Source organism: Lemur catta, chromosome 2 (genome assembly GCF_020740605.2).
Source record: "Lemur catta isolate mLemCat1 chromosome 2, mLemCat1.pri, whole genome shotgun sequence".
Lineage (NCBI taxonomy): Eukaryota > Metazoa > Chordata > Mammalia > Primates > Lemuridae > Lemur > Lemur catta.
In genome coordinates this window covers 145314438-145329398 of record NC_059129.1, presented here as the reverse complement: position 1 = coordinate 145329398, position 14961 = coordinate 145314438, and the positions used below count along the sequence as shown (strand labels likewise).

The 14961-nt window shown below is 51.5% G+C and overlaps 1 protein-coding gene across 6 annotated transcripts in view; it reads left to right on the top strand.

Moving 5' to 3' along the window:
* RPS6KA2 (ribosomal protein S6 kinase A2) overlaps positions 1 to 14961 on the top strand; it is a 222377-nt gene that overhangs the window by 120404 nt on the left and 87012 nt on the right. Inside the window, exon 1 of one of the 6 annotated variants that reach the window (XM_045544725.1) lies at positions 12516 to 12531. The exons of the other annotated variants lie outside the window; for them this stretch is intronic. The gene's annotated coding sequence lies outside the window, so the exon portion shown is untranslated. Of the gene's footprint in view, positions 1 to 12515; positions 12532 to 14961 lie in introns of those variants that run through there. 6 annotated transcript variants of the gene reach the window in all.

The following is a 14961-nucleotide window of genomic DNA, read 5'->3' as shown; positions in this document are numbered from 1 at the left end:
GCGTCAGAACTAGTGTCAGATCCCAGAGGGGCGGCAAAGACAGAGTCAGAGAACAGCCCGGGAGGGAACATTCCATGCAGACTGCGCAGCTGCGACAAGCCTGCCCCTGTCGACAGCGGAGCCCCCTGGGCCAGGAGGGTCCCTCGCAGAACAGCGTGTCCAGCGAGAAGCTTGGCCTGGGGGCAGATGCCCAGAGCTGCTGCGGGAAGGAGAACCCGGGAGCCACACGCAGGAGGGCAGGGCACATGCGTCTGACAGCAGGATGCGGGGCTTCTCCAAGCAGGTGTCTCTTGGCACCTGTGGGCTGAGGATCTCGCCAGCCCTCGGGGAGAAATCCATACATCTGTGTGATGCGCTTGTCTGCACCCTCTGATTTATGGTGGACTTGCATTTTTCCACTTGCAGGCTTTTCCTGTTTATTCTCAATACATTTCTTTGTTAGTAAATCCAGAACATATATTGCATGTACATTTATTAACGTAAGTTTAATTTTTTAATACACCTTCAATATGCATTATTTGGTAAATGAAAAGAAAAAATTTGCCCAAAATCATAAAACCAGGAAGCAGCAGAATCTAGACTGAAACCCAGATTGTATGATTTAAAATATCACATTCTCTGCAGGAAACACACTTGTCATTTGCACATTTATTTTCCAGTATCACGGATGATGCCAAATGTCCTCCAAGACCCGGTTAGCGATGGCTTCCAGCCTGTGCCACGGCCCCTGCCCAGAGCCTGGTTACAGTCGGGCTGCAGAGTCTGTCTGGTGGATTCTCTGAAGTCTTACATGTTTCAGCCCCAAAATATGCCAGCCAGTAATAGATCTTGGATTCGATTTTCCTTTAACATAGTCCCCTTAGAACAGGCATTCTTAACACGGCTTCAGTGGGTGGGTCTCCGGAATTCTTGACGTTCTGTGACAGATTTAATGTGGTTGTGCACTTGTGTGTTTTTCTGGGAAGAAAATGCCAAGATGTCATCATATTCTCAAGGATCCTGTCACCCGGGAAAGCTGAGGTCTGTCGTTGCAGCCGGGGCCCCCTTTCTGCTGGGTAGAGCAAGCAGGTGCAGGGGCCCAGGGGCCGACTTGGGGGTGCTCTGTGCAGGTGGCCGTCCCTCCGTCCTCCAGCCCAGACCTGGGGCGTGCTGCACGGTGGCGTCCTGTGTGTGGTGTGCTCTTTCCCCAAAGGAGTTGGCTTTCAGATTAAGAAGGAAATAGGTTTCTCTAAGCTGTTGTTTCTAACAGACCCTGGGGAAGTTTAAGCTTACCCGAGATTGCCAGAGGGAACCGTAACCTCCTGCGTAGCGCCGGCCTGAGGCGTGTTCTGCGTATTCCGTGGAACGCGGGTTCCCTCCGGGTAGGTTTTCCCGGTCAGACAGGGGCGGGGGAAGTCCGTACTCTGACTGTCTCAGCCCCAGCTACGTTTTTACCCCGGGCTCGGTGCAGGGACACAATCAACTGCACATGGGATTGTGAGCGAATTGTTCAGCCGCTGATTTATTACTCTCGGTTCTAGGCTTCCCGGTCAATCAAAGATTATTTTCTCAGAAACTTAGAGCTGTGTGTGTCGGAACTTCCCCACGGTTGGTCTGCTTTGTCCACATTCTTCTGCTAAACTGGAGCCCCGGGAAATGGACCGGAACGGATCATTCCTGTCTCATTTCCCCTCTGGGTGTGCGCTCGCCCCTGACTGGCTCCGCCCTGGCCACCCATTTTTCCTCCTGGAGAACCTTCCGGGTTACAGCCTCCTTGCTAATCGTGGATGCCCAGGGACGTGTGTGGGAAGTGGATGCCGAGGCTGAGTCAAGACGTGTGGCCTGCAGCCGACAGCCAGCACTCGCCGGGACACCCGAGGGTCCTTCCCAACCGTGCTCTAGAAAGATCATCTAATTTGCCGCAACGGATGTGACCCGCAGTCCACACAAGAGTGTTTTTGCAGGTAGCAGCCAAGGCGTTTGGCGGGGAGTATGAAGAGGCCCTGTGGCGTTTGTAATGTCTTCCCGATTTACCTCGATAGCTCACTGTGGATTGTTTTCAGCACAGTCACAACTCTGGGTTTCCGTTTGCATCTGCGGTGTACAGTGGGATCTCTGCAAGTCGCTTATGTCTGAGGGAAAACCCTGTTTGCAGGTCTGCTCTCTGTGACATGCCGGGAACGGAGAGGCGAGGGGGTGGGACCCGGTTCTCTCGCACCCCCACCCCCGCTGCATCTCCAGCCGTCCTTGGCCGTCTCTGGCTGGCTGGGTGCAGGGGGAGGCTGGGTGGGGCCCGGAGCCCACCTCGGCCTCCCTAGGGTGCACTCCCGGCCGGCGTCCTCAGGACCAGGAGTGGACAGAGCCCTCAGTGCTGGCGGCCCCCAGGCACGGGGTGAGAGATGCCCGGAAACTCGCGGCACACTCGAGGAGTTGGGGGGACGGGGGGCATCGCGCAGAGCTGAGGAGAAAGCCGCTCCCTCCACCTGTGGGGGCTCCGCATCACCACAGAACCGGGCGGTGCCCCCAAGTCCTGTGCAGGCAGAACCCGCCATACCTGGGGGCAGACCGGGGCCTGCGGAGAAGCTCTCAGGGGACGCAGGGGCTACAGGGGCCCTCCGACGAGGCCGGGCGGCAGGACTGGGGAAGGAGGAATCCCTCGGTGACTGCCGGCACACTGGTGCCCCTTCCAGCGGGCCCTTTGGAGATGCCAAGAAATAGCCAGGGAACTCTTTCGGGAATGTTCCGGAAATAATGCTGATGTAGGCCCTTTGCAGTGTGGCGCAATCGTGAGAGGAGAATGGTCACCCTGCAGCAGCAGCTGGTGTGACGGCCTGGGACGGTGGGCTCTGGGGCTTGGGGACAAGTCCGTGTGTTTGTCTCATGCACCCCGAGGATGTCATCAGCTGTCACACATCATGGCCTGAGCTTGGCAGGCCGATCCCGCCCTTCCCACTTTCTCCCACCCCAGGCTTTTGCGAAGGGGTTATCAGAACCACGTGGCAGTTGCCCACCAGGACAGGGGATGCTTTTGTTCTGTGGGAAACACCCGGCTGGTGACGTCCCCGCCTGGCCCTGCCACCGTGGCAGCTCGCAGACTTGATGTCTCTGGAGGTGGCCCGCGGTGACCTGTGTCCACATGGAAGCCTGAGTGCTGGGATAGCTCAGAGTATACGTCTGCCGGGCCATGGCCCTCGCGCCGGGCCACGCTGGGCTGCCTGCGGGCGTCCCGTCCAGCCCGTGCTGGGTAAAGTCCGAACCCGTGACCCGCTGAGGCGTGTCGGGCTGGCTGTGGCTGTGGCAGTCAGTGCCGAGGTGGCTCTGTTGGGGACAGTTGTTCCCAAGGCAGCTGAGGCCGCGGCTGTGTGTGGGCGGTGTGGGCAGGGAAGGCACACGGCCATGCAGCACAGTGCGGACTGTGCCCAAGAGGAACTCAGGACTTTAATTGTTAAAACCAGTGGCTGTGCACCAGTTACTGGGGTGCAGGGGCCCAAGGTGCGGGGTGCTTCCTTGGCGGGTGGTGAGCGCCCAGTCCTTCATCCTGCTCTTCCTCACAGGGACCAGTCCTGGGATTTTTAAGCTTTGCTAAGGGCCCCCGTGCTAACTGTTGACAAAGATTCACCACTTAGATTAATTTTAGCATTCGAATAAAACTGGCTTCACTTAAGCCTGTCTCCGTTGTTAGAAATAATTTTGCACTGTGCAACGTAAAATGTGCTGTTAGTAAGATTTTTGTAGAAGACTTATTTTCCCTTTCTCTTTTTATTGTTGGGGATTTACTTAAGGACCCTTTGAGAGGAAGTAAAACGGGTTCCACTGGTTTACAAGAGGTGGTTCGCACATCCTAAAACCCCTTAATACGGACTAAAGACGGGTCGGGACCGGGCTCTGCTCACCCCGTGAACTAGGGTGCCCAGACACGGAGAGGGGATCGCAGGTCCAACAGCCCCTCCCCTCTGCCTGCGTGGGTCTGCGAACCGGTTCTGGCCGCTGGGACCCTTTCTGAGGACAAGGACACAGAAGGAAAGGGGATTTGGGCCACACGTGACGCCCGGTGGGGCCTGGGTCTGATGACTTGGGAGGATGTGCAAAGACCTTGCTCCCAGGCACGGTCCCCGTGTTTCCTGCCATCTCTCCACGGTGTGTCATTTGTCTATGGGGAAAATGGCCATTTTTACAGAGTCAGAACAAGAACTCCTACAGCAGAGAGAAAATATTCAAAACACTTCATTTTAAAGAACAGATGTGAGACAGACGCCTAAAAGAAGCTCCGAAAAAAGAAAAATTCATCCAGTAATCTGTCAATTCTCATTTTCATTTCCATCAGCAGCTCTTTAAAATTGGATACGCGGCAGAGGGAAGGAGGAGGGTTACCGTGGGGCGGACGGCATTAGTGTGGGGTGGGACAGGGCGAGGGGACGCTCCGCACAGCAGGGAGTGGGGCCGGGGCCCCCCAGCCTCCGTCTGAGCCGTAACTGCCACCAGGGTGGACCCACAGCCACCTGACATGAGAGCCTTTGCGGCCAACCTGGGACGGGATTCTGTGGGGAGAAGTTTGGAGACACAGGGGGGTGACCTGGGGGAGGAAAGGGCCATGACAATGGCCTAACTGCTTCATAAAATGGATTTTGCATTTTTCCTGGAAAATGTTAATAGGCCACTTCTCCAAGGAAATCCGTTTCCTTAGGAAACAAAGCAAAACACAGAGCCCAGAACATGGTTCATTGTTCACGGCGAGTCCGCCAGCATTTCTGCAAACAGGGCCTTGTCGATGAGCATTTGCATTGCTGGCATTTGTCACTCTTTCACGCTGAGAAACAAAACAATTGTCTCTTCTTTCTCCCCATCCCCACCGGCACGTGGGAGGCTCACAGTTTACAGATAGGTAAAGTCCGTTTGTGACTTGGGCGTCAAACACGGGAAACACTTCTTTCCTGCAAACGATATTAGAGGCGCTAGTACAAATGCTCGGGTAATATCATACACATCATAGACCATGCCATGCTAGTCCAGCCCGTAAAAGCTGAGCCACACCTCAATTGCTGAAATATTCAAATTGGTTTAAACTTTTTCTTCATAAAGGGCATCACCACCTTTTAACCCAGGCCTTGCCTGGGCTGGGGGTCTTGGCCCCCTCTGGCTGAGGGCTCCGGGGCTCCCCAGTGCCGAGGACGAAGGGCAGGAGGGTGGATGGGGGATGGGGGTGGGATTTGTTATTTGTATATACATTACCCCACACAGTCTGAACACCTTGAGGGCAAGGATTGTCACTCATCTTTCTTCATCTTTACTTGCTAAATTCATGTGTTATGCATGTATTATGTATAGGCATCTATATGAACGTATGCTTATATCCTTGTGTGTCTGTAGAGATCACACTGACAATAGCATGAATGACAGGTGACGTCTGCTTGCCAACACCACGCGTGTCCCTGTGCATTAGCTCAGTGAGGCAGGTGTTGCAGTCACCCCGACTGTAACAGAGGCACCGGGAAATTACACAACTCATCCAGGTACACAAAGCGAGTAAGTGACACAGCTTGGCGTGTGCCTCCCAGATGTCAGCTGAGAACATCTTTTGCTTTGATGCTGACCTTGCACGAGCGGCCTGCTCCGTATCCCGTGGGAGGTCTGAGTCCTTCTCTGACAACACCCAGGGCGCCGCTTTGGCTGCTCCCAGCTCCATCAGTCTTTCAACTCTCCCCCACCCGGGCCTCACTTACAAGCAGAGCTCCTAACTCTGGCCACATTTGTCACTGGGCTGTCTCTCCAGACCCTAGGTGTGAGCCACCAGGCCTTCCTCTGAGCTTGCTTTGACGACTGAGTGACACGATGTTTGCAGACAGTGGTGCACGGTGCCTGACACGCGTGCTTGGCCACACCGGCTGCTGTCACCCCGGCTCCGCAAGCCGCCCCCCGTCGCACTCCCACTGGCACAGTCCAGAGTCACCTGCTTTTCTCTGACTGCTCCAGAACCACCTCTCAAAATGTCTGTGTGTAAACAGACTCTGCTGAGGTTTCAGCGCAAGGTCCACGCCACAGCTGTGACCGCGGCATGACAGCAGGTGTCAGGCAGCCTGGTTCCGAGGGTCCTGCGGCCGCGCTGCCTCCCGGAAACTGGCTCTGGTCAGCGTTCCCCAGGACGCCCCCACGGGGTCCAGCAGGCGAGCAGCAGGGGTGACTCCAGGTGTGGGCTCAGCCACTGGGGGGCCGGCAGGGAGCTGGGGACACGGAGGGGACACGGAGGGGCATCTGCAGCCCTGAGCCAGGTTGGCGGCTCCAGAAGGCAGCGTGGGCCCCGCGAAGGCGGCGCAGGGCCAACTCGCCGCTTTAGGAAAAGCTGCTAAGAAGGGACACGAGTGTCCAGCAGATCCACGAGGGAACAAGCTCGACAGATTCTATTTTTTTACGTGGGAGGGAGGTGACCTGCTGGCAGGTGACAAGGTGGGAAGGTGGGTGGGTCGAAGGCTGATGCGGGGCGTGGGTGGGGTGAGCGAGGGGTCCAGGGCATTTGTCATCAAGGTGGGCCGGAGCAGGACTCGGCGCCCATCCTCCGAGGCTGGGGAAGGTCTTGGGACAGGAGAGGGTGGACACGTGTTTGCAGGTCGGGGCCCGGCCTGCTGGCCTCCGGGTCTCCTGAGTGACGCGTGCCGGGCTGCGGGGGGTTTCAGGTTTCACTTTGACCTCTTGATGTCTGCCTCGGAGTAGCTCGGCTTTCCCGTAATATATCTGTTATTTCCTTAGGTTGACTAGACTGTCCGTACGTCTATTATATGATACAATACGTCATTAAAACTTTTTTTGGTAACATACAGACACACAAACACAAAAGCTGAGTTTCCCCTTTCAACTCAGGTGACAGAGGTCCTCTTAGGCCAGACCCTGTGACCCAGTTAGGACGCTGGGGAGAGAGATATCAGCATCATTCAATCCATCTGTTTTCCCCGAATGTCCACAAACAGAACTTCATGCTAATCTGACTGAGTCACTGACAAGTGGGAGAACAGTCCCGTCCCGGAGTGACCGCAGCCGCCTGACCGTGGAGTCTGCGGAGGACGGGGTGGCCAGGACTCCGTGGGGTCTGAGAGGCCGGGGAGTCTCTCCGCCGGCTGCCCGCCCTGCAGGCGTGTGCCCTTTGCCCTCGGGGGCTGCGGCCGGCTCTGGCCTGGGGGGGTGCGCCTGCCCCTCGGGGGCCTTCAGCAGAGACAGGCGATGGTCACCACGCGCCCTCCATTCTGCGTGGTCAGCGGACGCTGGGTCACTGGGAAAGAAGGGAAGTGTGTTTGGCCAGGCAGGATGTGATGAGTAGGCGCTGGCTCATGCCCCTGGGGCCTGGGTGTTGGCATGTGGGTCTCCTGGCATTCGCCTAACTGGCTCGTGGCTGTGGCCAGAGGACAGAGCCGCTCAGCCAGTCACGCCACCGCACCCGCCTCCCACGGCCTCTCCGTCTGCCTTGGTGAAAGAATGGGAAATGTCTGTTACAGGATTTCATTTTTACAAAGAGTGCCCTGGCAGTTTTTTTGTTGTGTTTTGTTTGGGTTTCTGGCAGAACTTACCGGAAGACTGTGGGCGCCCCACCTAGAATAGTGACGCTGGGTGCAGGCAGTTGGATTCAGAGGTGATATGTTCTACGTGAAAACAGTAACCTCACATTCTCTTTTGAGTTTTGTTACTCTGGTGACAAGGAAGGTTTGGGCTATTCCCGGGCAGCCCGGGCACGCCGGGTACCCGCCGCCCCACTCCTGAGTGTGTTCCGGGCTCTCAACCACAACTCACCCATGGTCCTCCGTTCTTCTGCGGTGAAGGGCTAGTGAGCTGAAAAGACCAATTGACCCAAAGGTGGAACATTTTGGGTATTTTGCAATGACTATAGAACGTCCATTCCTATAATGTTGGGTATTGGGAGGAGAGTCATTATGGACTCAAGCCAGGAGGAATGGAAATACAATACCCGTAACATCAACAGCCAGTAATCTGTGGTGCAGAGGGGTCAGTTTGGATGAATTTAGCACCTAGTGGGCGAGGCTGTGCCTGAGACCCGAGAGGGACCGCCCCCCAACGGCAGTCCGGGGCAAGGCAGGTGAGCCACCGGCACCCCAGGGACTGGAGCAAGGATCCTGAGCAGAAGGGAGACCCTGCTCGCTTGTGTCGCGTCCTGCGGTCCAGGCACAGGCTGTTCACTGCACCCCAGAGACTGGCTCCCACGGAAGAGCGTGTCGATAATCTCTGGCTTGCAGGAGAAAGAGGACCAGGAACTACCTCTTTTTCCCCTGAGATTTCCAGCCTGAGCTCACTGCCCCGCTGCAGCCCCCAGGGCCCCCTTCCCAGCTGTCTCGCCCTAGGACCCCCCATTACCGCCCCTCGGCCAGCCCTTCTCCAGAGGAGGCACTCCTCATCTCGTTCCTTTTTCCCATGATCTGTGTTGTTACCTGCCCGCAAGGTGACAGCAGCCCACAGCTGTGACAACGTGGGGATGCGGGGACATGGCTGGGTGAGGAGGGGCTGCTCTCGGTCCCTGGTGATTCCTTGTCCTCTCCCAGAATCAAGAAACCTCAGACATCAGAGGGGATGGAGGAAACATCTCTTGCTCAGAGATGCGCGAATGGTTTGGACTTGGAGGACCCCGTTTCCCGTTGCAAACCTGCACGTGCCTGGGAGGAAACACGTTTATCTGCTCTGTTCGGGTGCTCCTGGCTCAGCCTGTCACAGTACATTGGAGCCCCCGTTGCTAGAGAAACTGGTAATTTTTCCTTGGTGCTTAGTGAACTGATGCTTTCTGCTGTCCCTTGAACAGCATTCGAGCTACATAGGGGAAAAGTGTAGAAGCAGTAATTCCCCAAAGTCCCTTCACAATCAGGTTGTGTAAATTACCAATTGTCTTTGTACAACCAGAGACTTTTCTCATGTGGTGTGCCCTGAGCACACGTGTGATATGCGCTGGACGAAGTGTCTCCCCTGCGCTAAGTCAGAATCACCGTCGCAGGCAGGCTTCTCCCGGGGAGGGAAGGTCAGACTTGCTTTCCTTAAAAAAAGTCAAAACCGGGACTCTGAGACAGCGTGTTGGTTGTGCTGCCGGGCTGCAGCTGTCCTGGGCGAGTGTGTCCATGGGACGGACGGAAGGCGGGCAGCCCTGCCCGGGCGGGGCCGCAGCACCCAGCCGCCCCGAGTCTGTGTCACGCGGGGCCTCGTGACTGAGGTCGCGGCTGTGAGCGCCTCTGTCCGCCTCCCCCACACAGGGTGCAGGTCTGCAGCGGGGAGAGGAGTAGACGCGGAGCAGAAATTCCTGTGGGATTTCTACTCAGCCAGCAGCTTCTAGTGCAATTGTGAATCCTTGTTTGCACCCGATTCTCTCAACAAAAGGAGGCAGGTTGCGCTTTATTTCACCTTCTCTCTGTGAAACGGACTGGCAGTCGCGGAACGTGTTAGTCATGAGGCTTGAAACAGACGTTAAATTCGCATGAAGTAGTGAAAATTTGCCAGCCTCTTCCTTCTGGGAAACGGGCTTAGTAATTTCCTGGGTAATCAGTTGAAAAATTCTAAGTATAATAAGAAAAATATGTTGCTCTGTGGGAAGAAGCAGCAGAAAGCTGAACTTGTGAACTGGGCCAGTCGCCTCACTGATGACAGCTGCTCCCCAGACACACACACACACACACACACACACACACACACACACACACACACACACACACACACACACACACACACACATGCACAGAGGCCGCTGTGGTTTCCAGCCACGGTTCTGGGCGGCCTGCAGGTGAAAGTGCCTTCTGGGACGTGAACACGAGTGTCCCGTGCACAGACTTTGACCCAACCCTGTGGTTTCCAGCAGGGCCACGTTCTGGGTGGGCCCAGGAGTGCGGATGCAGACTTCGGAGGGGTTTGCACGACTGAACCAGGGCTGTCTTTCTGGACGAGAAGAGCAATTTGGAGACACTCAGAAACAGAGGATAGGAGGCTGGGTTTCTTTTTTAAACATGTCAGCCTGTGTTAGTGCAGGGGTTCGCCCAGTCCGCGTATGGCAGTGCGCTGCGCTCGGCCCGGGAGTAGCGACAACGCGACAGCTGGGTCCCGGCCGACTGACCGAGTCAGAGACATGGCAGGGAAAGGCAGGCAGGACTGGGCTGGGCCAGCGACGTGTCTCTGAGGTGCCTTCCTGCTGTGCCCAGGACGCGTGCCACCCAGGAACCACCAGTCCTTGCCGTTCTATTAATGACTCCTGTTTCTCCTAAGCGTTGTCTTGCATTAAGGATTTTCGCTTTAAGAACAAGTGTGTAAACATGAGTAAGTGGCTGCGGGACTCGATGCCTCCAGGGTTTGAGTTTAGCCTCCTGTGAGAAGGTTAAATTCAGCAGCAGCACATTACTGTGCGCTCGCGTGCTGAGGACAAGGATACCGTTTAGCTTTCAAACTGTTAATGGAACCTGCAAGGTCAAGGTCATGGCTGGACTGCAGAACTCATAGAGAGCTGTGACGCGCCTACAGCTCTTGCCAGATGCCCGCCTGACGCCGGCCTGCAGGGTCCAGGCGTGGGCCTTGGCCTGTCACTGCTGGGCCACCAGAACCAAAACTGGTCTTCTTTGTGTGCAGAGAAGACTGCTCTTTGTAGTATAAAGAGTTAGCTTCTTGACATTCTCCTACGAGAGCTTCAGAAACCTTTTGGGATTTTCTCCACTGTCACCAACGTCTCTCTCAGGCAGAAGTGAAAGACGACACCAGCCACTGTCAAATGTGGCCGAAGTGTTTTGCTAGATCCCAAGCCAGGATAGATTTATTTTAAAAAAAAAAAAAACAACTTTTATAATATGAATTCTTTGAACTTAAAAGTATGTATAATGCCAATAATGGCTTCAGGAGTGTCTTACGCCGTAAACAGGAACCGGATCCCATCGTGTGGGGAGGTCTGCAGCCCAGGGTTGGCGCGGGGAGCCCTGAGCACGGCAGACAGGAGGGTGCTGGGTGTGCTGTTCCGAACACTCCACGAGTCTTCACTGATTCCCTATGCAGACACTTACTGAGTAAAGGCAGCGCTAGGCACCTTGCTAGGTAGGAAGGGGCACAACAGAGAATAAAACAGGCACTACTACAAAACGTGGCCTGTCCTATGGAGGAGTCACAGAATAATGAAATTGATACTGTCTTAAATCTGTGCATAACCTCTAGTTTCTCCCGTAAGAGTTTATTGGGTAAGGGAGCGTCTTTCCACCAGCTTCGTGGGCCACCGGGCAGTGAGGCTCTGCAGGAAGGTGAAACCCATCGCTGTGGAATCAAGTTTTAATTGGCAGGGTCTGCGGTGGTGGCCTGCAGCGGGTCTTGGGAGTCTCAATCTCTGGTGTTTGTGAATGACAGTGGAAATGCTAATGTGATTAAGTTGTGTTCTAAGACAGTCTGAAAGGACACGGTGCTGTGTAAAACTGCTTTTCAGTTTGTCGCCTCCCTTAAAACACTTCATCTCATGAATGAAATGCTTCATCCTCATGACTGTTTGGAAATCTATAATTTATAGCTTATATTGGCAAAAACGACTGCATGTGTGGCTTTCAACAGGTAGCTTGATTCCATTCGAGTCGGCACTCTGTGCCAAGCTCCCCCAGCGCTGGCAGTTCTGGGGACCGGGCAGCGGGCAGGGTGACATTGACTTCAGGAAGGTTGGGACCATCTGAAAGCTCCAAGCCGTGTCTAAACGAAATGTTTCATAATCTTTTAAAACGTAAAATAACTAGGTTGTCTTTTAAAAGAAGAAAGAAGGATGGTTATTTAATGAACACCTTTGAATGAGGTTTTTGTTCAAAAATGTTCATCTCTTCAAGAGTTTTGGAAACTGGTAAAAGAATGTCTGCCTGTTACCACTGAAATCGGTTAAACTCGTTCGGAAGTTCTTGATTGTTTTTTGTCTGGATTCCATGTGTAAACATCACTGGGAGAGGGAAAGTCCTGCAAACCCAGGGACAGCCACATGTCCCGCACCTTCTGAAACTCTGCTGACCACACCGGCACCTTCTCCAAGGATGATAGGATGCTCCACTTCTAGCGGGAAACTGCAAAGGTAGCTGGGCTGCTTCTTGCATCCTGCCTTGACACAAACGGTTCTCTTCCATCGCCCAAGTACCTGCTTTGTGCATCTGGGAAAACTAATGACATTGAACCTTCCTTCAAAGATGAGGGGATTATTAACCCAATACTCACACACATTACAAAAACGACTGCCCTCAGTTTTGCTTACATTACTGCTAATGACTACTCAGAAAAGTTAAACCCTTCATATCTAGAAAACTAAGAGAAATAAATTTATCACACTTAACTCAGTTATCTAATTAGCTGTTACAGACATAGTAGCTGATTTCACTTTTAAACATGTTTTTGTGGTTTGTCAGTTTCCAGTAAATTGTTACCACCCATTCCCAGACACTTCCCAGAGGAAAAGCTATTAACTCAGGCCCAGCTGCCTGCCGTGCGGGAGTGTGTGTGTTGCCGTCCACGCTGCTCATGTGTGTGTCTGCCATCTGTGCCCTGACTGGAAATTCCACGTTAATGCACAAGAGGAATCTTGCAGTTGAGTATAAAAAATTTCAATAGCTTTAAAAATATTCTTTCTTTTTCACCCATTAGTAGGCTTGTTCCTTGATCCAGAAATGATATCCAAATTATTTTCCATTGGTTTCCATCTTTTTTTTTTCCTTGTAGCAAGTTATTTGATCTTATTTGCTTTTCAAAATTCATAGTTACTTTTGCCTTAATTGTCCGTCAGGTTTCGGTGCAGCTGGAATGGGTGGGCAGCGGGATCCCACAGACAGTTTGCAAAGTGGGTTTATGGTCTTAAATTTCCACGTGTAGACGCCTGGGTCCTCTTGGTCAGTTTTATGTTTCTGTGTAGGAAATTTAGAAAACGAAGGAAAGAAAATTAATCATTTATGTTCTCTAATGCTATCTCTTTGAATATCTTAATGTATTTTCTATAAATATTTTTCCTACACATTTTTTTGAATGTCACAGTAATCATAATATATAGAAGACTTATTTTACTACCTTCTTTAATTTGAATCTTATAAAGCTCTTTCACTGTTGCCAGATAGATTTCAAAATCACTTACATTTTTTTTAATTTTTAAATAATAATAGAGTCACAGAAAGCTACAAAAAAACAGTACAGAGAGATCCTGTCTGTCCTTCACCCAGACTTGCCAAACCATCTTGCATAACCCCAGGACAACGTTAAAAGCAGGAATTTGATGCTTGGTACAATAACAGATTTATTCAGGTTTTCCAGTTTTACATGTACTTGTGTGTGTGTGTGTGTGTGTGTGTGTGTGTGTGTGGTTCTCTGCAGATTCATCACATGTGCAATTTGTGGCAATACCATTGTGACTGAGATACAGAACTGTCCCATCTCCACAAAGATCCCTCATGTCACCCTTTTGTGGACACAGACATGCACACGTAGACACACACACACCATCTCTCATCTCTGGCAACCACTAGACTCATCTCCTCTAGAATTCTACATTTCGAGAATGTTATATAAATGAAATCACACACTGTGTAATCTTTTGAGATTGGCCTTTTTCACTCAGTGTAATTCTCTGGAGATCCATACAGCGTGTGCTCATCCACAGTCCATTCCTTTTCATTGCTGCATAGTATTCCACGGTAGGAGGTACCACTGTTTGTTTCACTGTTCACCTGTTGAAAGCATGTGGGCTGTTCTCGTTTGTGTATTACTGATAAAGCTGCGATGAACATTCGTGTGCAAGTTTCGAGTGAGCATAGTGTTCAGTTCTCCAGGATAAACGCCCGGGAGTGCAGTTGCTGGGGATGTGGTTGGGAGTGTGTTTCCCTTCTAAGGGACGGGCCAGACTGGTTTCCAGAGCAGCCGCCCCAGTTTACATTCATGCCAATGATGTATGCGATCTGGTTTCTCTGCATTCTCACCAGCATTTGGTGTTTATCACTGGTTTGTTTGTTTGTTTGTTTGTTTGTTTGTTTTAGCTATTCTGGACCACAGATATTCTGTGATATTTTATTGTGGTTTCACATTTCTCTAATGACTAACGATGTTGAATATATTTTTATGTGCTCATTTGTCTTCTGGCGTGAAATGTCTGCTTATCTCTTTTGTCCTTTTTCTGATTGAATTTTTTTGTTTTATTTTACTGTTGACTTTTGAGAATTCTTTATATGTTATAGATACGAGACCTTGGTCAGTTGTGTAGTTTACAGATATTTTCTCCCACTCTATAGCTTTTCTTTTCAGCTCCTTAACAGGGTCTTTGCATAGCAAAAGTTTTCAATTATGATGAAGTTCAATTTATCAGCTTTTCCTTTTATGTATCATGTTTTTGGTGACATGTCTAAGAATTTTTTCCTAGCCCTGGGTCCTGAAGATTTTCCCCTATGTTTTCTTCTAAAAATTTTATAGTTTTCTGTTTTACATTTAAGTCCCTGCAATAGCCAACATACTTTAGAATGATACAGCAAATCCACACCCAATACCTCACCGTTCAACTTTAGCATGTGACAGAATGGAGGATGCCCTGTTGCATTTGCAGGAATATAGTTAACAATACTTACAACTTGTTGCAAAGTGTCACTTAAAATAGTAGCTTTAGCATAGAGATTTTGCTAATGCAAGGTACAATGAAAAGAAATGAGAGTATCTGGGTCCATTAATATTTTTTTTAATCTGTGCAATAAACCCTTCATGTTTTCCTGTCATAGAAGGTACCCTGTCTGTACACACACTCACTAAATTTACCAAATTCAGTCCAACTTCATGACATTTATCTTGAAAGTTGTTGAAGATATCTACTCCCCTTGTTTGTTCACAAGAGTGCCCAAAGGAAGTAACTCTTTGTAGCAAAGAAAATCTGTTATGACCCTAATGAAGTACAAAACTTGTGCCAAGTCAGTAGTATCAGCTGATTCATCCAAAGTGACTGAATAAATATATATATATTTTTTTGAAGTATTGCTGGAAGTTGTTCTG